Source organism: Narcine bancroftii, chromosome 6 (assembly GCF_036971445.1).
Source record: "Narcine bancroftii isolate sNarBan1 chromosome 6, sNarBan1.hap1, whole genome shotgun sequence".
Lineage (NCBI taxonomy): Eukaryota > Metazoa > Chordata > Chondrichthyes > Torpediniformes > Narcinidae > Narcine > Narcine bancroftii.
The window spans coordinates 90,495,892-90,516,254 of NC_091474.1; the positions used below are offsets into that span (position 1 = coordinate 90,495,892).

The following is a 20,363-nucleotide window of genomic DNA, read 5'->3' on the forward strand; positions in this document are numbered from 1 at the left end:
TGAGACAGGGGAGAGGGAGACAGGGAGAGGAGACAGGGGAGAGGGAGACAGGGGAGAGGGAGACAGGGGAGAGGGAGACAGGGGAGAGGGAGACAGGGGAGAGGGAGACAGGGGAGAGGGAGACAGGGGAGAGGGAGACAGGGGAGAGGGAGACAGGGAGAGGGAGACAGGGGAGAGGGAGACAGGGGAGAGGGAGACAGGGAGAGGGAGACAGGGGAGAGGGAGACAGGGAGAGGGAGACAGGGGAGAGGGAGACAGGGGAGAGGGAGACAGGGGAGAGGGAGACAGGGAGAGGGAGACAGGGGAGAGGGAGACAGGGGAGAGGGAGACAGGGGAGAGGGAGACAGGGGAGAGGGAGACAGGGGAGAGGGAGACAGGGGAGAGGGAGACAGGGGAGAGGGAGACAGGGGAGAGGGAGACAGGGAGAGGGAGACAGGTGAGAGGGAGACAGGGGAGAGGGAGACAGGGGAGAGGGAGACAGGGGAGAGGGAGACAGGGGAGAGGGAGACAGGGGAGAGGGAGACAGGGGAGAGGGAGACAGGGGAGAGGGAGACAGGGGAGAGGGAGACAGGGGAGAGGGAGACAGGGGAGAGGGAGACAGGGGAGAGGGAGACAGGGGAGAGGGAGACAGGGGAGAGGGAGACAGGGGAGAGGGACACAGGGGAGAGGGAGACAGGGGAGAGGGAGACAGGGGAGAGGGAGACAGGGGAGAGGGAGACAGGGGAGAGGGAGACAGGGGAGAGGGAGACAGGGGAGAGGGAGACAGGGGAGAGGGAGACAGGGGAGAGGGAGACAGGGGAGAGGGAGACAGGGGAGAGGGAGACAGGGGAGAGGGAGACAGGGGAGAGGGAGACAGGGGAGAGGGAGACAGGGGAGAAGGAGACAGGGGAGAAGGAGACAGGGGAGAGGGAGAGAGGAAGAGGGAGCCTGGGGAAAAGAGAAGCAGGGGTTTAACAGAATCCAGAGAAGTTGATCCATGCAGTTAGAGGGTGACCAGACGGAAGATTTGCGGATGGTCTCAGTTCGGTAGTGCAGGAGACCATAGATAGACATCTCAGCAAGGGAATGGGACAAGGAATTTAAATGGCTGGCCACTGGGAGATTCACACTATTGCAGCGGACACAATTATTGCAGCTTATAGCCACAGTTTAAGAACACGCACGTGTCTGTCAGCTCCACCCAAACAATAAATCAGGTTCAAAGATAACAAGATATCGAAAAGAACAAGATGTACCACCCAACTCACATGCTGGATTTTCAGATAAATGGCCAAATGACAGATAATTCAAACAGTTCACGTGTCTGTATCAATCTGGTTCATTCTGGTTAATGGTGAAAAATACCTTAGCAAAAGGAATGATCTGGTGGTGAGGTGATGAGGTTCATAAGGCTTGTATAGGTAAGGTTCCTGGTACTGCAATGCAAAAGTATTTCGTGGTAATGAGATACCCTAAAGCAGGAATCGACTGTGTGGTCCAACAGAACCTGAAGGCAAACTTTGCGAGATTACTTCAAGAAAGTAGCAAGAGAAATAAGGCAGCATAAAGGTTGCAGGTGGCCGCTGACTGCTGGAGACAAGAAATTAGAATTTTTGGTGTGGGGGGGGTGAGAAATTGCCACCTTTTAATCATAGGTAGCTTTTTTTTTACAAGGAGCAAGGGATTTAGCCAGAAGCCAAGGGTGTTGCACTCATTAACAAGAACAGAAACGCCGATCATTCTTCCACTCAGCTAATAAGTATTTGATTTACTCGCATACATTGCTGAGGGAAAGAAAGGATTGGAGTGATTTAATAGTGGTGCCTTTTGTGTTGTTTTCTTTTCCTATTGTATGAAATCATTGCTGGGTTTAGTGTTTGCATCTGGAATGTGTCCCTCGATCATATTCAGCCTTTCCAAAAAACCCGCTGCGATTTAAGATTGAACTTAAATTTTAATTTTAATTTTTTTTAATTTAAATTTAGACATGCAGCATGTGTGCATGCACACATTTTGCTACCAGCGCACAAAGGAAATTAACTTGGGAACAAAAGATTAGTTACCAAAAATAATCTTAACTAAATACTTTACTTTGTAGAATGCAATTGTAATATATTAAAAAATGCCAATACAGTTTTAGTGGCCATGAGAGATAGGCTGCGCCAAAATGATCTTGCCTCAATTCCAAGTTTAGATTTGCACAAGCATTCAGTCTGCATATACTTTTGTCACAGGGAAAAAAAAATTGCACAACATAAGATTTTTGTGCAGACTCACTACAAAAAATTTAGAGGAAACTCACACAGACACTGAGAGAACATACAAATTCCTTACAGTCAATGCGGGATTCAAACCCAGATCCCGATCACTGGCACTGTAACAGCATTGTGCTAACTGCTACGCCAACCGTGCCACTTAACTTACGGATGTTGTATTGTGAATGGCATCGACAGAGATAACTTCTCATTAGATGCCTTTGATAAATGAGCGCAGCTGCAATATTCTTCCTACAAAGGATTGGCGTGAATGTGCAGGCAAGTTTTCCACCAGAAAAGGAGGGTGATGGCTTGAAATCTATGACCAGACTGTCGTGACATTATGGAAGCAGGCCCTTCAGCCCATCAAGTTCATTCCAATCTTCAATCTCCCATTTACATTCATCCTACATTAATCCCAATTTTTATCAATTCTCATCAACTCCCTCCCACCACAGATTCTACCACTCACACATGCACTGAGGGAACTGTTCTATGACCAGTTAACATACAGAGAACATAGAAAATTCCAGCACAGTACAGGCCCTTCAGCCCATAATGTTTTGCCAACCACCAAACCTCATTTTTGGAATGTGGGAGGAAAGCAAACTGTGTGAAATTCACTGCAATGTCCAAACTTTGCACAGATAGCACTAGAGGTCAGGACTGAATTTGGTTCCCTTGAGCAGTGAACCAAGGCTTCATTTGTCATAGAGCAGGGAAACTGACCTTTCGGCACAACGAATCCATTCCGACCATCAACCAGAGATTTACTCCAATCTGATTTTATTGTCCTCAGATTCCCATCAACTCACCTCCCACCCACACACTGGAGGCATATTTCAGTGGCCACTTAACCCATCAACCCACATAGATTTGGGTAGTGGGAGTAAACAGTAGTGGGAGGAAACCCACGCAATCACTGGGAGAACAGCCAAACTCCACACAGAGAGCACCGGAGTTCAGGATTAAACCTGGGTCTCTGACAGCCACACCCCTGTGACTCTGCTGAGGGAGGGTAGGCCTTAGGGTTGGTGTCACCCAGTGCGGTACCTCAGGGTGGTTCTCCCCCCCCCCCCCCAACCTGAGTGTACAAGTATACCAAGCGTAGAAGAAACAGGTGCATGCTCCATGCATCTCCTGGGTTGCAATGTTATCAATGACACTGAGCGGGGGCGTGCATTCGAAGGTTCAAAAACTAAATGTGCAGAGTTTTAGCCTTGTAGGTACATTGATACATGCAAGATGGGGTTATGAAAAATGTCTTTGTTGTTAATAAATTTCAGCTGAAACACTGCACAAAAATGTAATAGACAGTCTGTGATGTGCTGTTGTACAGAAAAGCGAACACTAAACTTAAAAGACTGATCAACAGGCTTTATTCCACTTAAAGTCTCTGCTGTAGTTAGCTGTAGCTCTGTGTGACTGACCTCAAGGGGCTGGATGTGGCTTATATCCCAGAGGGTGATTGGCAGCCAGCCGGGTGGGGGCTTGGTCCATTCAGGTCGGCTGATTGACAGCCAGCCAGTTGTTGACTTGTCCTCCAGTGCTCTTCCTGCAGGTACATAGGTTTCCCCCTGCAGTCAGCTAGTGGTGTATCACCACACCGTCATCTTGGTGTCACCTGGTGGGGTCTGCACCCCTCCTTAGTGACGCCAGTGAGCAGCATTAGCAGGATATACAAAAGCTTCCTGCGTTCACTTGCATAGTTGAGGTATCTGAGACAATGAAGCCATCAAGCTGCCAGAGTTCTCCTGCGCTTCCATCAAAACATTCCTCCCTTAATGGATGCCATTTTACAGCCACCTCGAACAGGTTGGGATGAAGGTCCTATTTCTGTGCTGAACGAGTCTGTGATTAAATTCAAACATCTTAAATCATCAGACACTATGCCACAAGAACAGGCCCTTTGGCCCACAATATCTGCTCCAAATTAATCCCACCTGCCTCCAATATCCCGCATTTCTTCACGATCAAGTGGTTCCTCAATGACACCACCATTTTACACAGCTACAACAGGACGTCCCGTCTTTTGTACTGAGCCCTTTATCGTAGCTTGAAGATCTCAAGCCTGAAACATTGGTTAAATTTAAATATACTGCACAGTAACAGGCCATTTTGGCCCATGAGTCCGCGCTGCCCAATTACACCCGATTGACCGACACCACCAACACATTTTGAATGGTGGGAGGAAACTGGGGAAATCCCACACAGGCATGGGGAGAATGAACAAACTCCTTACAGGAAGCACGGGATTCAAACCCAGGTCCTGATCGCTGGGGCTGTAACGGCATGACGCTAACCGCTATGCTAATCGTGATGCCCATGTACCTTTATCTTTGCTATATAAAGTGTGTGACCTGCTGAGTTTCTCCAGCGTTGTGCTTTTATTTCAACCATGGTGTCGACAGACCTTTGTATTTTACAACATTGGTTACAACTGCTTTACCAGAGAGCACAACAAAAATTAATGGCAGCACTCAAAGAAGAATTGGGGTGGAAAATATGAAGATAAATGCGGAGAGAGGAAGAGAGCTGATTGTGTTTCGTGGGATGATACTTTGATGCTCTGATATTCCATAATTCAACAATTCTATTTAAAGCCCTGCCTAGTACAGATTCTGTTTTGGCGCTGAGGTTTACAAGATACTATAATCATTAAAGCCTATTTTTATGAAAAAAATACATACGGAAAGCAGTTTGAACATCACACTCCCCCCCCCCCCCACCCCCACCCCACCCCACCCCAAACCCTGTTTACACTGTTTTAATAGTACAAACTTGATTACAAATGACAAGCTGCTTAAATCAGCCCTCAAGGGATTAGAACCCATAATCATTTCAACAAGGATGTCCTTGTGATTATTTTTATTATAGATTTAGGACAAAATGCAGCACCCTCTTGGTGAAGCAGGAATGGGTGAAATCTAATATCTGAACGAGAAGCAGAATCAGAATTTATTGTCATGAATATTTCACAAAATTCATTGTTCTGTGTCAGAATCACAGCACGAACATTTATGTAAACCACCTGACAAAATTATTTTTAAAATAGTGCTAGAAAACTTCAAAGTGAGGCAGTGCATGGTTCATTGATTATTCAGAAATCTGATGGCCGCGGGGCAGAAGCCGTCCTTGTACAGCTGAGTGTTCATCTTCAGGCTCCTGTACCATTTCCCCGATGGTAGCAGAGTGAAAAGAGTGGGAGTTCTTGAGGATAGTGGCTGCCTTCTTAAGACACCGCCTCTTGTAGATGTCCTCGATGGAGTGGTCTGGCACCTGTGATGTCACAGGCCAAATTAACAAACCTCTGGAGTCTTTTCCTGTCCTGAGCATTGGCGCCTCCGTACCAGACAGTGATGCAATGAACCAGAATGCTCTCCACAGTTAACCTGTAGAGGTTTTCGAAAATCTTCGGTGACATTCCGAATCCCCTCAAACTCCTCAAAAAGTATAGCCGCTGATGAGAGAGCTTCACAATTGCATCAACATGGAGGCTCCAGGACAGATCCTCTGAGATGTTGACACCCAGGAATTTGAAGTTCTCCACTGCTGACCCTTCGATGAGGACTTGCTCATGTCCTCCTGACTAAGTCCACAATCATCTTCTTGGTTTTGCAAACGTTGAGTGCAAGATTGTTGATGCGACTGGTTTCATTTCTGTGGTAAACCATTGTGGTGCCATGATTGGCTGCTTCCTGCTGGACACACCTCCCGAGACTGATCCTCCCCAGAGCCCCTTGCATGTTCCCCTTTCTCTTTGCTTCGATCAGTTGACGAGGTTGATGGTAGTATCACCCTTTTGTGATTATTGATGATTTATCAGTTTCATTTTTAACTTTAATCTCTATTGGATAGGTGTTGTTTACTGGACAACAGCAAATCAGATTTATGCAGCTCCATCAAATAAGGCATGAAGAACATGTGACCCAAAACCACAAGGCGGAATTGAGGCAAACAACCAAAACCTCAGTCAATGAGCTCGGTCTCATCCAACAATAGGGAGGTTTGTTTCTTCTTTATTTTGTTTACCAGATGTGGGCATAATTGGCAAGCCAGCATTGACTGGACTTCCTTAATTGACTCTGAACTGAGGAGCCTGTTACCAGTTGGCCACATCAGTGTGTCTGCAGTCACATACAGGCCAGATTAAGAATCTTGTTCCTTGTGGGAGAGTATCGACACAAACCAGTGGTTTGATGGTCACATTTTTTTTAAAAAGCAAATTTAATTACATGAATATAAATGCCCGTTTCCACAGAGTGATTGTACTTTGTCTTTGCATCAATGTCTTTGGATCACATACAACCCCAAGATTCTTTTTCCTGTGGCAAGTCAGAATTACCACTTATTGGTAAAACTGTACACAACGTACATGTGTAAACAAATAAAGAAATGTAAACAACTGACTATGCAATGCAGAGAGGAGAAAAAAAACAATAAAGTGGAAAAGTAAGAGTGCTTAAATGAGTCCCTGGTTGAGTTTATTGTTGAGAATTTGCCAAGGTTTCTCGTCATACCAATCTTCTGCAAACTCCTGAGGAAGTAGAGGTGCTTGCGTGCTTTCTTCACGATGCTATTAGTGTGTCATTGTTAGTTAATATAATGCCCACAAAAATCAGTGCTTACTGAGCTGTCAAACACCAGCATCATTAATAAAACAGCTTGCCAGTGGCTAGATTTCATTTGGAGTTTGAGATTTTGTTCGTCACCAAAGATTCCTGCAAATTTCTACAGGTGTGCCGTGGAGAGCATTCGGACTGGTTGCATCACTCTCTAGTACGGAGGTGCCCATGCACAGGACAGGAAAAAGGCTACAGAGGGGTTGTTAACTCTGCCAGCACCATCACGGGCAACAGTCTTCACTCCACGGAGAGGCGGTGCCTCAAGAAACCTGCTTCTATCGTCAAGCACCCTCACCACCCAAGCCTTGCCCTCTTCACACTGCCACCTTCAGGAAAGAGGTACAGGGGTCTGAAAGTGAACACCCAATGAAACAAAAACAGCTTCTTCCCCTCCGCCACCAGATTTCTGAATGGACAATGAACCACAGACACCACCTCACTTTCTCTACTTTTGCACTAATTGTTTATTTACAAATTGAAAATTTAGGGAAATGTACTTTATAGCAATTTTTGCTCCTGTAATGCACAATACTGCTGCCACAAAACAACAAATTCTATAACACATATTTACGACAATAAACCAGATTCTGAAAGGGATTGTTTCATGAGGCTAATCCAGGTTCAAGCTAATGCACTGCTTTGAGCCAACCTGTGCCCATTAAGAGTAAGGTAGGTGGGCAACATGTCCAGAGTAGGTGATGAAGTCATTACAAGGCATAGGTGACAAGTTACATGAGAGAGAATGAGATCCACAATTTTCCAATGTAGCATGGGAAGCCTTCGTGGAAGAGAAGGGATATCCTCAGGGCACAGAAGTCCCACCCAGGTTAAAAGGTAGTGCAAGGACATAGTCACTGGCATCCCTATGTGGGTGCGGGCGGGGGTGGACCGCATCAGGTGACATCAAAATGAATCATAGTTTCATCCACCCGCTTCACAAACCCAGCACCTCGGCCACTCCCCGGTAAGCACCGCCTTCACCCACCCCCTCCTGGTCAATGCCATATAAGGACATGAAAGACAGGGGCAGGTGTAAGCCCATCAAGCTTTTTCCGCCATTCAACAAGTTCTGGTTGTGGACTCAGCTCCATTTATATGCACCTTTCCCCCCATCATACTAGTATGGGAAAATGTGCCTTAAATGTATTCAAATGTATTAAATGCTTCCTTGGTCAGGCCAGTCCACAGATTCACTGCTCTCTGAGAGAAGTAGTTCCCCCTGATTTCTGTCCTAAATCTACTCCCCTGAATCTTGAGGCTACGTCCCTGATTCTAGTCTCATCTATTAGAAAGCTTTCGGCTCAAAAGGTCGCCTATATATTTCCTTCCATGGCCGCTTCCTGACCCGTTGAGTTGCCCCTGCTAATCTCTGATGAACTGGAAAGACAACGCTCCTCTTACTCCTGTCCAATGGCTACATGATATCATGTCTCACATAAGTGTAGAATGCAGATATTACATTACAAATGTAAAGTTTAATGTTCATAAGATGTGGATTACAATCACAATTGAAAGATTTAAGGTGTTAGGATGCTCCGGAGATGCGGACTGGTTTCTGGAGGGCGATATTAGATTCATACGCTTATTATTTATATCAGTTAACCTTGTTTAGAGGGAGGGGTTTGATTATAGGGTTGCTTTTCCTTTTCTCTTTTTAATTCGGGAAATTAGATAAAGAGATGTTTAACCGAGAATTATAAACATAGATCATATTAAACAAGATGAAGACTTTTTCTGAGACATACAAATTTCATTTTTTAAATAAAGGAATTTTATTTATAACCTATCTTAAAAGAAAGTTATTTGTCTTAAGTTTTCAATATTACCTTTAAATATGCAAGAAGAATGTGTTAATCCAGTAGGCTTCAAACTTCCCCCTAAACTCGCCTTCCACCTTTAGCAATCCCTATGCCATAAGGGCTCTTCATTAGTGTTCGCTTAAGGTGGTCTGTGAGTGGGAAAGTTGAGAATCACTGCTCTCGACCCAATTGTTTCTGAAATATTTGGCTTGAGAAAAATTGTCATTGGCTCATTTCCTTTGGAGTTCAGAAACTGTGCACATAACGAGTCAATTAGGTACGATTAAAACAATGGTTTTCAACCTTTTTCTTTCCGCCCACATCCCACATTACACAATCCCTTACTAATCACAGGGCATCGGGAATACTTAAAGTGGAATGTGAGTTCGGGGGGGGTGGGGGGGGCAGTTTGAAAACAACTGATTTAATCCAATCCTAAATTCAATTTTTTCGATGAGATTAAGTTAGGAAAAGAATTATGAATGTGTTTTCAATCTGGGTTCTATGTATTTTATGTATATGATCTGGTTTATGTCATTTATTAGATGATTATGTTTAAACATTCTCTATTAAACTCAATAAAATATTTTAAAAGAAGGAATTGCATTCATCACTCCTCACTGAGCTGGACAAAGCACGAGGGGTCCCTGAACCCCCTAATTTGCTGGGTTATCACTGAAGGTTTTGTATCTCTTATTTTTTGTCCTCATCTAGTCAGTTTTACTAGTGCTCCCCTCTCCTCATTGTCCTTGCCTTCTGCACTCCAGAACATCAATTGAAGCAGCCAAATCCTTAATAAAGCAAACGTGCAACTTACTTCCATCTGCTGCACCAATCCCTGTAGATTTCCAACAATGAGGTTGAAAATTACCTGCAGGAAAATACCTGTGGCCTGCTCAAAGTTCAGATGTATTGTCAGATAATATACATGGCATCACGTACAACCATGAGATTCCTGTTCCTGAGGCAGAAATGGCACTTATTGGCAGTGCAAAAAAAAACTGCAAGATCGAGAGAAAAAAAAAATCAATGAAGTGTAAGGGTTGTTAAATGAGTCCCTGATCGAGTTTGTGGTTGAGGAGTCTGATGGTGGAGGGGGAGCAGCTGTTCCTGAAACTGACGGTGCAAGCCTTGTGGCACCTACATCTTTAAGCTGACGATAGCAGTGGGAAGAGAGAGTGGGCTGGGTGGTGGGGGTCTTTGATGACTGCTGGTGCTCTCCGATAGCAGCGTTCCCTGTAGATGCTCTCGATATTGGAGAGGGTTTTGCCTGTGATGTCCTGGGCATTTCAATCAGGGGCTTTGGTGTCCCAATACCACACCATGATGCAGCACACTCTCCACCACACAGTTGTAGAAATTTTCCAGTGTTTTCAATGTGATAAACTCCGGAGAAAGTAGAGACACTGGCATGCTTTCTTCACAATGGCATTAGTGTGTACTGTACTCTGTACTAAAGATGAACAATCTAACTTGCTGTTGAAAAGATCCTCCCGGAAATTCTTGGTGGTACCTTCGTGCCAGTTTGGCAATGCTGGCATAAGATGGGTATGTGGTTTGCCACATTGATATTGTGATCTATCTACTCACTGGCACCCTTTTGGACTGACAGCCATCACAACTTCACACACACACACACACACACACACACACACACACACACACAGGATGCAAGTACACAACCAAATTTAGAGTCCAAAATGTCCTTTCATAATGCTATTTCCTTTTGATTTCCAGGAGTTAAATAAATTATTTGCAATGGGATTTTTCAGGGCAGAAAAATCCAGGCTGTTAACAAGCTAAAGTCTCTGATTAGATGGGTAGGGAATAATTTAACAACAGTGAATGGAAATGGAAAACAGAGTAGAATTCTCGCCTTGTAGCAGAAATCAGCGTCCTAAACCTCTCTGGGTGGAAAGTTCTGAAAGGTTCATTAGGGTTACTTAAAAATCAAAGGTTTGCAGAACCAGTTGACTTCACAGAGGCTGAGATTCAGTGCTGTGGGAGCCAAGTGTGACTGCCACTGCTTTTAACACCACTCCCACAGTAATTGATGGACCACAGTTGCACTCTTACCTTACAGTGAAGCTCTAGGGCTTTACGATGAAGACCTCTGGCCTTTTGCATTTCAAAGTCACCTCCTTACAATGATACACAACACATGACAGTGTTGCCCCCAAGAAGGAGTCACGATTTTTTTTCTGGGAAGTTCTAAGCTTCTGACAATTTCTGCAGCCTTTCATTTACAAAGGGTGTTGTCTTAGGAAGGAGGACTCTCTTCTTTTTCCCCCTGTGGTTTAAGATACGGAGGATGCAGACTGCAATGTAGGTTCAAGGGTCAACTGAGTAGCCTGACCTATTGAGTGAAATGCATCTTTGGTGCAAGAAGTCAGGACAGCAAGTCAATCAGATAGCTTCCCTTGGTTTGGATTAGCTTTCATCACCATCAATCAACTGATGTGACAATACGCCAGATATTTTTCAAGTGCTCCAGAGAACTGACAAGACCTCTTCATTTTTCTAGTTTTGGGCAAAGACCTAATTAAAGGCATTATGCGTTCTTTCTCCTCCATTCCGGGAACAGGTAAACACGGAGTAAATGCAACCTAGACCACTCGCTCGGAGCAGCTGACCACTGGAGCAGCTGCTTTCACCCAGGAGGACAGCAAATTCAACAAGCTGACAATTGGTTTTTTTTTAATTTAGACATATAGACCATCTCGGCCCACGAGCCCATGCCGCCCAATTTACACCCCATTATGTCTCGAATTATTTTTCTAATTCATTTCCCCCTGCAAGCATTTCCAAGGGAGTTCAAATCTGTCAGTAATAAGGCATGATTTTTCAAGCCCCAATGTCTTGATTTGTTCACGTTGAAGGAGAAAGTTAGTAGGGAACTACGCAGCCTGTAAAAAAATTGGCAAAGACTAAAGAGTTATAAGGCTCTTCACTGAGACATGGTACATTATCCAGTGATATAACCACAAAAGACAGTCCCATACTGAGAGCGATAATTCAAATTGCCAGCAGTAGAGAGACACGCAGCTAGTGGGAAGCTAATTATGATTGACAGATAACGAGAGATCAAAAGCTATACTCTTCTGTCTGCCAAACTGCTCACAATCCTAAAAAGTTCATGGAAACCCTATACAAGAATTCTCAAAAGTTTCATTTATGATCAGACACAGGAATATTACATCCAGCACTATTGTCAATATGTGTTTTGGCAAATTGTTCAGTACAGTGGAGCTTAAAGCCCACCATATGATGCAAATAAAGAGAGATTTTCATGTGTCTGTGCGGTGTGTGGCCTGCAAGGAGTGGAGAGCATTTCACCAACTTCAGAGGGTTATGGAATATTAAAATAACACTCTTTGGTTGCTGAATGTAATTAAATGTTATTTTGATGGCTTTTATTTTTATAAATCGGGCTTTAAAACTTTTTTTTGCATCAAGGACAGTGCCTTTAAAATGTAAGCATTAGGTGCAAAATATTTTATTACTCAAATCATCTTCGAGCACCAGTACTTTTCTCCCACAGGGGAATGTGATGGGACTTATCAGAATGCCTTTCCCGAACAATGAGCTTTAGATATGTGTCATAGAGAGATACAGTGCCATTCACAAACATGCTGGAGAAACTTGGTAGGTTACGCAGCATCAATCACAAGCAAAGGGTAACCTGAGCTCTTCATCTGCATTCCTTTAGATGCTATGTGCCCTGATAAGTTTCTCCAGCACTTTTTGCTCATTGCACTCAACCCCAGAATCTGCAGACTTTCCTGTTTAACTCTTGTAGAGAGATACAGCTCTGAAACAGGCTCTTTGACCCATCGAGTCCTCACCGCCCATCAAGCATCCACTTACACCAATCCCATTCGCTCCAGATTCTCCCACTAAGGGAGAAGGTACAGTGGGCACTAACCCACCAACTTGCACACCTTCGGGCTGTGGGAAGAAGCCAGAGCGCCCAGACGAAACCCATGCCATCACAAAGGAGGACATGCAGACTCCACGCAGGCTGTGCCCGAGGTCAGGGGCGAACCTGTGCTTCTGGTGCCATGAGGCAGCAGCTCGCGTCACGACATGGCCACAAATGCTTGATTCCTTTGCCAACTTTGTTCCTGGTGAGTGGAATAAACCAAAATTAAATGGTGTCTCAAAAAAGAAGGTTCACCATGTTAGTTCCATAGATCTGAGAGCGAACATCTGAGGAGTGTATAAAATGTGCTATGGAGCAGACAGAAAGAGACGAGCTCCTCCTGAAGGATAGGAGAACACGGTACTGCGGGCATGTCCTCACTGGGCTGGGTAAGTTGGCCCGCCTTCTGTACCTGTAGCCCCTCCCCATAAGATCCCCTAACAGAGGCCGAGAGCCCTAGTCTCCTCCCTCAAACCTGCCTTGGACGAGAGCCAGCAGCATGTAGAGGCATGTCTAGATCTTCTGATCAATAAAGCCTTTGACTATCTGCTTTGCGTCTGCGAGTGGTCATTGATTGCGCCACAATTTATTGATCAAAACTATGTACATGGTTACCTCTGTCCTCCTCTTATTCTAATAACTGAATGTGAGAGGTGGTGAAAGAGGAACCGAAAGAGTCATCTGCAGACAACTCGCCACTGCTTGGTAACGATTGTGCAGATGCAGAGGGTATTGTGGGGATGACCATAGGGGCAGATAGACAGCAGTGGAAAGAGGGAAGTCAGAGGTAGGCAGTTGGAGGGAGGAAAGCTGAATGGGGAAGGTTGATAGTGGAGGGGTAAGGAATGTGGCTGCTGGGAGGAAGGCTGAGGGCAGAAGGAGGGAGTCTGGAGGGCGGAGGCCCAAGGCTAGCGAGCGGAGGAGGGTGGCACAGAGTGCGCAAGGACACCAGTCTGGCCCTGCATCTCTTGGCGGATCTGTTATCAGCCTGGTGAGGCTATTGGCATTTGCCTGGCACTCCTGCTAGTCAAACCCCCTGCCATTTCTGCCCTTTCACCTACTGCTGTGCTCGTATTAGCACCTGCACCATCTCCGCCTGCCTCTCCTGATGCTGGCAGTCGTACACACTGTCCTCCTCATCAGCACACAAATCTCAGACATCACCTCCAGTTCCTTCATTGGCCTCCTCCTCTTCTTTGGTTCCTGTACAGCAGTGCAGTACATAGGAGATTAGAGAGGTGGCACATTATGCACTGAAACTCACAAACCACAATAGACAACCTGAATCTGGCACCGCAGTAGAGACACTGGGGCCTCTTCCTCTCTTCAAGGCAGTTGATGTCCTCTGGCCGGCTGGGGCACCGGTAGTGGATGAAGGAGTGGGAATGGATGAGGTATCTCTCCACCACCTTTCCTCTCTATTGACCCAGCCATCCTTCCTCCCCCTGCTTACTGCTGTGACCTCCCTCCCTTCTCCACCTCACCCCTCTTGCCTTTGGGACCGTGCTCATCCCTCACCCCTCCTGCCTGTACCTGTTTGTTCGGACACCTGCCCTTCATACCTTGATGAAGGGCTCAAGCCCAAAACATCAGTTTGCTATCTTTATCTTTGCTATAAAGTCCACAGTTTGACCTGCTGAGTTTCTCCAGCCTTGTGTTGTCACTTCTACTCATGCCACACCTGAGATATATTTTATTCACAGAGGCAGTCTGCCACAGAGGAGAGGATTCAATGTTTTTTTTTCCTATCAGCAGGAAACTCACCCATAGGCCAGTGCAATACGCCATGAATGGGTCTGACTGCAGGCTGCAGCAATCCAAATGGGGGCTGTAGCCGATTGCTTCTCCAAACTCCAAAGTTTAATGCTGAGCGTCACGCTCCACTGGCACGTTTCAGGTGGGTGGAGCTCACAGAGGACTTCGAGCCCCTGACCTAGGTTGGGAAAATCCTCGTCCATCCAGGACGACCACCACCTACATGTTCATCCTACATCAAAACCGAATGCAGCACAAATGCTTTTCTGTGCCACAGAATATTTGCCCTATGCAACAACAAAATAGTACTCAAGACCCAGCTGTTAAATAGCTCTTTGTTTGAAAGACTGATAGTAAATCACTGCATGCCCTCTCTCCCCGCTCCCAATGAGGAATCTCCAGTGATGGTGCGTTAAACCAATTGGATGATATTTCCCTGCAAGCAGCAAGTTCTCATCCACTCTGATAGGCTATTGTCATTACATCCACCAGCACTGAAAGTCAGAGGTATTCCAGGGAGAAAAGGTGACAGGGAACTAACTGGAGCTGATTGGAGCACTTGCAGGGCAGGCATACACTTGATGGTCCAAAGGCATTCATTTCAAGAGAAATAGTGGACAAGAGTAAAGAGGTCTGCTCACTGAGCTCAACCCATCTTGTTGCATATGTTATTGTAGCCGCCGCTATAACATCATCATTTCTGAAGCCAAAATATAGTTGGCCCTGGTACTGCCTGCATCAATTCCCTGGCACCATAATTCAAGCAACCGGCAGCCTCAAGCAAACGGCAAAAAAAATTCAAAGAAAATAAATAAAAATTAAAAGAAATAAATGTAGAAATAATAAAAATATGCAAGTTTTCAAAATTGTAAAAGTAAATATTCTCTGATTTAACACAAACCTTTGATGAAGATGGAGCAAGAATCTACCCAGCCTTGGTCGTTCTTTGCTCATAGCAGCTGTTTGAATAAAGTTGTTTTTGAATAAAATGGCATCACCCAGGATGAAGAGCTGGTCGATGCCGCTCTCCATTGGGGTGACTCTCTTCAAGTGTCTCCTTATCCCCTGCTTAGTAAGAGTCACGCCGGTCAGAGGCTTTATCTGTAAACTTGGCAGGGCTGGGGTTAATTATCTATAATCTATAGTTCATCTTTCGGCGGCTCCGTGGAGGGGCAGATGCAGCGACAATTAAATGTTTTCAAAGAACGTGACTTAAAATAAAGTTAAATGATTTAAGTTTTAGATTCAGATTTATTGTCAGAGTGACATCACACACAACCCTAAGATTTTTTTTTCGTGTGGGCAAGGCCAGAATGACCACTTATTGGCAGTGCAAAAAACAAATTACTCAATGCACACATGTTAACAAATAAAGAAATGTAAACAAACTGTGCAACGAAGGTGAACTTTGTTCAGTGAAGTAGTATTTTTGCCTTTTGCACTGTTTATTCTTAATGCAGGTGTATTAGTTGGGCATTGTATGAGTGAGTCTCAAGCAACTGGAAAATACATTTATCCAGCATCTACCAATCTCCATTGGTGCCGGATACCAGGGGTTTCATTTGACACACAGCTTGTGGAATCTTCCTGCATGTAAAGTGGCTGCTGCATTCCCTGCATTGCGTCAAAATGTTCAGGGCTCCTGAGGGGTTGTTGATTTCCCAGAATAACAGTTAAAATTCTAGAATTTTGTTTTTTAATTTTGGACAGTCTCATGGATGTTTGATTAGAGTGAGATCAAGAGGTGAGGAATATGGCGAGGTTGGGGATCCAATGTTCATAAGTGAATCCAATCAGACTCCAACAATGTCGATGACACAGAAAACTGGAGGGACTGATTGCCCCCCCCCCACGTCCTTCCCCCATTCCCCACACTCCAATCCCCCTCCTCCCACCCCTCACCCTTGAGTTCCTCCCTCCCTCTCACTCTCTCTCTCCTCCTTCCTCCCTCCCTCCCCACCTCTCCCCCTCCATCCCACCTTGTCCTCACCCCACTCCCACCCCTCCTCCTCCATCCCTTCCCCTCCTCCACCCCTTCCCCTCCTCCACCACCTTCCTATTCCCTCTCCACTCCCCTCCCCTCTCACCCCCATTCCTCCCTCGTGCTCCCTCTCACTAATCCCTCCCCTTCACCTCCTCCCTCCCCCCACCTTCCCTTACTCATGCTCCTCCTGCCTTGCCCTCCCGCTCATCTTCTCCCCTCCCCGCCAGCTCCTTGTTGAACTCCACGATTCATCGCACCCTTACATAACAGCTGACTCTCTTCTCAACCATGGGGTCCTTCAGCAACCTTGCCCCTCGGTACCCGGAGCCTCCCCAAGCAATGCCACAAAGGAAAGTTGGTTTAAGTTCAACAGGTTCAGTGTTTGGGGGGAGGGTGGCAGGTCTGGTAAGCTCATTGCTGACTTGTGCTACCCTTCACATCCTGTAGGCCTCAATTAGACTCCCTCTGTTGAACCCTCACTAAATGACAGGCAGGAAATCAGTTCAAATTCTTTACTGTTTCAGTCAGTTAAAAATGAAACTATATTTATACAATTAAAAAAAACTCAGTGATGTGCCCCAACTCATTTTCCAATGGATAATATCTATTATGCAGTAAATGTTATAAAAGATCATTTCTGGATCTGTTTAGTTCTTGTTGACAACTGCCTGTCACTTTGCCCAAACGAGTTAGATTATTCATTCGACTTAATTTGTTGACTGCACCTTTTATTTGTTACTGCGCCCCACATCACACCAAGTTACACATTTCTCCTCCCTGTGGAAGTGAAGCTCAACTGGGAGTTATTTTCAGGATTAAACAGAACTGATGGCGATGATTGACTTGCACATCATTAGTCAGAAAGATCCACAACCATTCATTGTCAATCATTTAACCACAACATACCCAGAATCTCAGTCTTGCCACTTTCTGGTGCTAAGATCAGAATTTGCAAAATATTATTTCAAGTCAAAAGGGCTATGAACGTTGATGCCTTCAGGATAGACTTCTTGCAAGTAAATGTTTTCTACCCTGATCCAAGAGTGACTAGGGGGCCATTAGAGGTGGGCAAGTCGACAGGCTGAAAGTTTCACAAGTTCCTGTAGTTTCTACAAGTAACAGGGAGAGAGAGCTGGTTGGCGTAGCAGTTAGCGCATCATCATTCCAGCACCAGTGATCAGGACTGGGGTTTGAATCCCATGCTGTCTGTAAGGAGTTTGTACGTTCTCCCTGTGACTGCACAGGTTTTCCCCGGGGGCTCTGGTTTCGTCCTAATGTTCAAAACATACTGGGGCGAAGGTTAATTGAGTGTAAATTGGATGGCACATGGGCCGAAATGGCCTGTTACTGTGTTGTAGTCTAAATTTATTTATAATCATTCTCGGTCCTTACCAGAGGGTGAACCGAACTTCCAAGAACTGCAGAGCGTCCACAAAGCTGGAAGGCGGGCTGAAATGGAGAAGGCAGATGTTACTGGCAGGGAGGCTTTTCAACAGAGACGATCTGAAACCCAGGCTTCAAAGCAAGTTTGGGAACAATCTGGTTCAATCTGAACCAATTATTTGGGTACAAGGACAGTCAAGGTACTATCAGTGACAAGATGGGGAATTCGTGAGGAGGGATAAGGGTGGTAAAGGTCCTTTTTTAAACTGAAGGATGTTGCACTGAGTCCAAAGTTGGACAGTGGATGGGCAGATTAACTTCCACAAGATGTTGGAGTAGGGTCAGAGGATCAGAACTGTGTTCCTGGCTCCATTGTTGGAGGTAAAAGGAGTCATTTTTATAACCCTCCAGAGGTTACAGCAAAGGGGTTGACGTGCCTTTCTTTGTCTCCGCCCTGTACAGATATTCTTTCATACCAGTGATTATCAAAAATATATCAACCTCATATCTTAAATTAACAAATATGCTAAAATCATCCACTCTCTGCAATAGAGGATTACAAATTCCTATTGTCTTGCAGATTTCAGCTTTATTATCAGAGAACATATTACATCACAATCAACCCTGAGATTTTCCTGCTTGAGAGGAAGAATTACTACTTATTAATTACTCAATGCACACGTTAACAAATAAAGAAATGTAAACAAACTAACTGCAATACAGAGAGGAAAAAAAAATCAATAAACTGCAAAAGAGTCCTTAAATGAGTCCCTGATTGAGTTTGGTGTTGAGGAGTCTGATGGTGGAGGGGTAGCGGCTGTTCCTGAACCTGGTGGTGAGAGTCTGGTGATGGCAGCAGCGAGAACAAAGCATGTTCTTGGTGATGTGGAACCCTGATGATTGCTGCTGCTCTCTGACGGCAGCATTCTCCAAGGCGGAGAGGGTTTTGCCTGGGTCCACTACATTTTACAGGGCTCTCCACACAGGGGTATCGGTGGCCCCATGTAAGACAGCGATGCAGCCGGTCAGCACACTTCCAACACATCCATAGAAATATGCCAGGGTTTCCGATGTCACATCCAACCTCCGCAAATTCCTAAGGAAAACCTCCAGAGATTTTCATGGTCCTTGGCTTTGCTCTTGAATGTCTCGCAATTGTTAGACTTCACCTGCTAATCCTGCATACCCCAGGTAGAAAAAGTAACTAGCTTCATCCCCGTCACTCCCTCTTAAATATTTGATAACTGTAATCAGCTCTTTTACAGCAAGAACTTGAATCCACAATCTTCCAACATGAGTTACTTGGTAGGTAGTGGAGGAAACATCACTTAATGAGCCAGATACCTGAAGATTTCCGAGAAAATTTAGATTATTGGAGCTGTATCTTAGGTATTACTTCCATTAAAAAAAAGTACTCTCTACTTTGTGTTTCTGAAACCATGCATCTGACTTGATAACTATCTGCAGACAATTTATTTCCACCAAAGGATACAAACCCAGAAAAGATGCCCAGTATACCGTAAAGGATTAACAAATCAACTTCAGACTACAAAGTGAAGGAATATGCAGGAAATATCCTGCAGGGTCCAATAGAGAAGCTCATCTGATATTCCAGTTGACAATTTACATTGAAATTCCCCGCAGAATTAATTAAATGGTCGTGTGGTATTAAACCTTGCAAAGAAATTCACTTTGCTTCCTTGACATAGCAGAAGACCTGCAACACTGTCCTCGCTCAGTAATTACAAAGATTTTGCAACTACTCATATCAGATTACATATTGGTGAATATACTAAATGTTTAAAGCAAGCAATAAATTGTGGACTACTCAAGTTAATGGCTTGCTTGAACTGTGGGTAATTGGTCACAAATCTGGGATTGGCTCTGCTTTCCACATTCCAAACATTGTGGGCTCTATACTCTGTGGAAGAGAAATGGAGAGGATATAATCATGGTCTTTCCATCTGTGAGGAGATCGTATTAAAGTTAAATTTAGACATACAGCATGATAACGGGTCCTTTCAGCTTACGACCCCATGCCACCCAATCACACCTAGTTGACTTACAACCCCAGTGCTTTTTTTTTGAATGGTGGGAGGAAACCAGAGCACCCCACACAGGCGTAAAAAAAAAACCTTACGGACAGCGCAGGATTCAAACACAGGTCACCGGCACTGAAGCAGCATTGCAATAACCGTGCTACGGTTTCTGGTTCCACATCTGGTTTAGAATGCTGATAACATCAGGAGTATGCATGCATCTCATAGAAAGACAGAGGCCAAAAGATACAAGGTGGTGTAGTGTGTCGAATGACTCAAAGACTTGATGACTCAAACCAAGGCCGACCAGTCCAGACTGACCTGGGTCTGGTTAGGAGCAGCCCTTTGTGACCTGCAAGGTGTGGCTACAGCTCTCAGCCAATCACTACCACTATATGTAAATATATACAAATATACACTGTGGTGATAGTATCCCATATTATCACAGGTGGTCACCAAACAAGTTGGTAATTCAGGAAATTACATTTTTATGCCACAAATTGAATTTAATATGTTTAGGTCAGAAACTTCCACAATGCATGTGGAAGGCAAGTTTACAGTTGAGAGAGGGCAAACCCTGGCTTTGCCCTTGGGATGGTGGAACTGAATCACAGCGTACATT

General features: G+C 44.9%; 2 long non-coding RNA genes across 2 annotated transcripts in view; both read right to left on the reverse strand.

Moving 5' to 3' along the window:
- LOC138737556 (uncharacterized) overlaps positions 1-20,363 on the reverse strand; it is an 84,757-nt gene that overhangs the window by 27,729 nt on the left and 36,665 nt on the right. The gene's annotated exons all lie outside the window — the stretch shown is intronic.
- LOC138737554 (uncharacterized) lies at positions 3,634-20,036 on the reverse strand. The gene is made up of 4 exons (XR_011341020.1): positions 19,843-20,036; positions 17,712-17,768; positions 12,600-12,782; positions 3,634-4,085 (listed from the first exon to the last, which is right to left on the reverse strand). It is a non-coding gene; the product is annotated as an uncharacterized lncRNA (long non-coding RNA).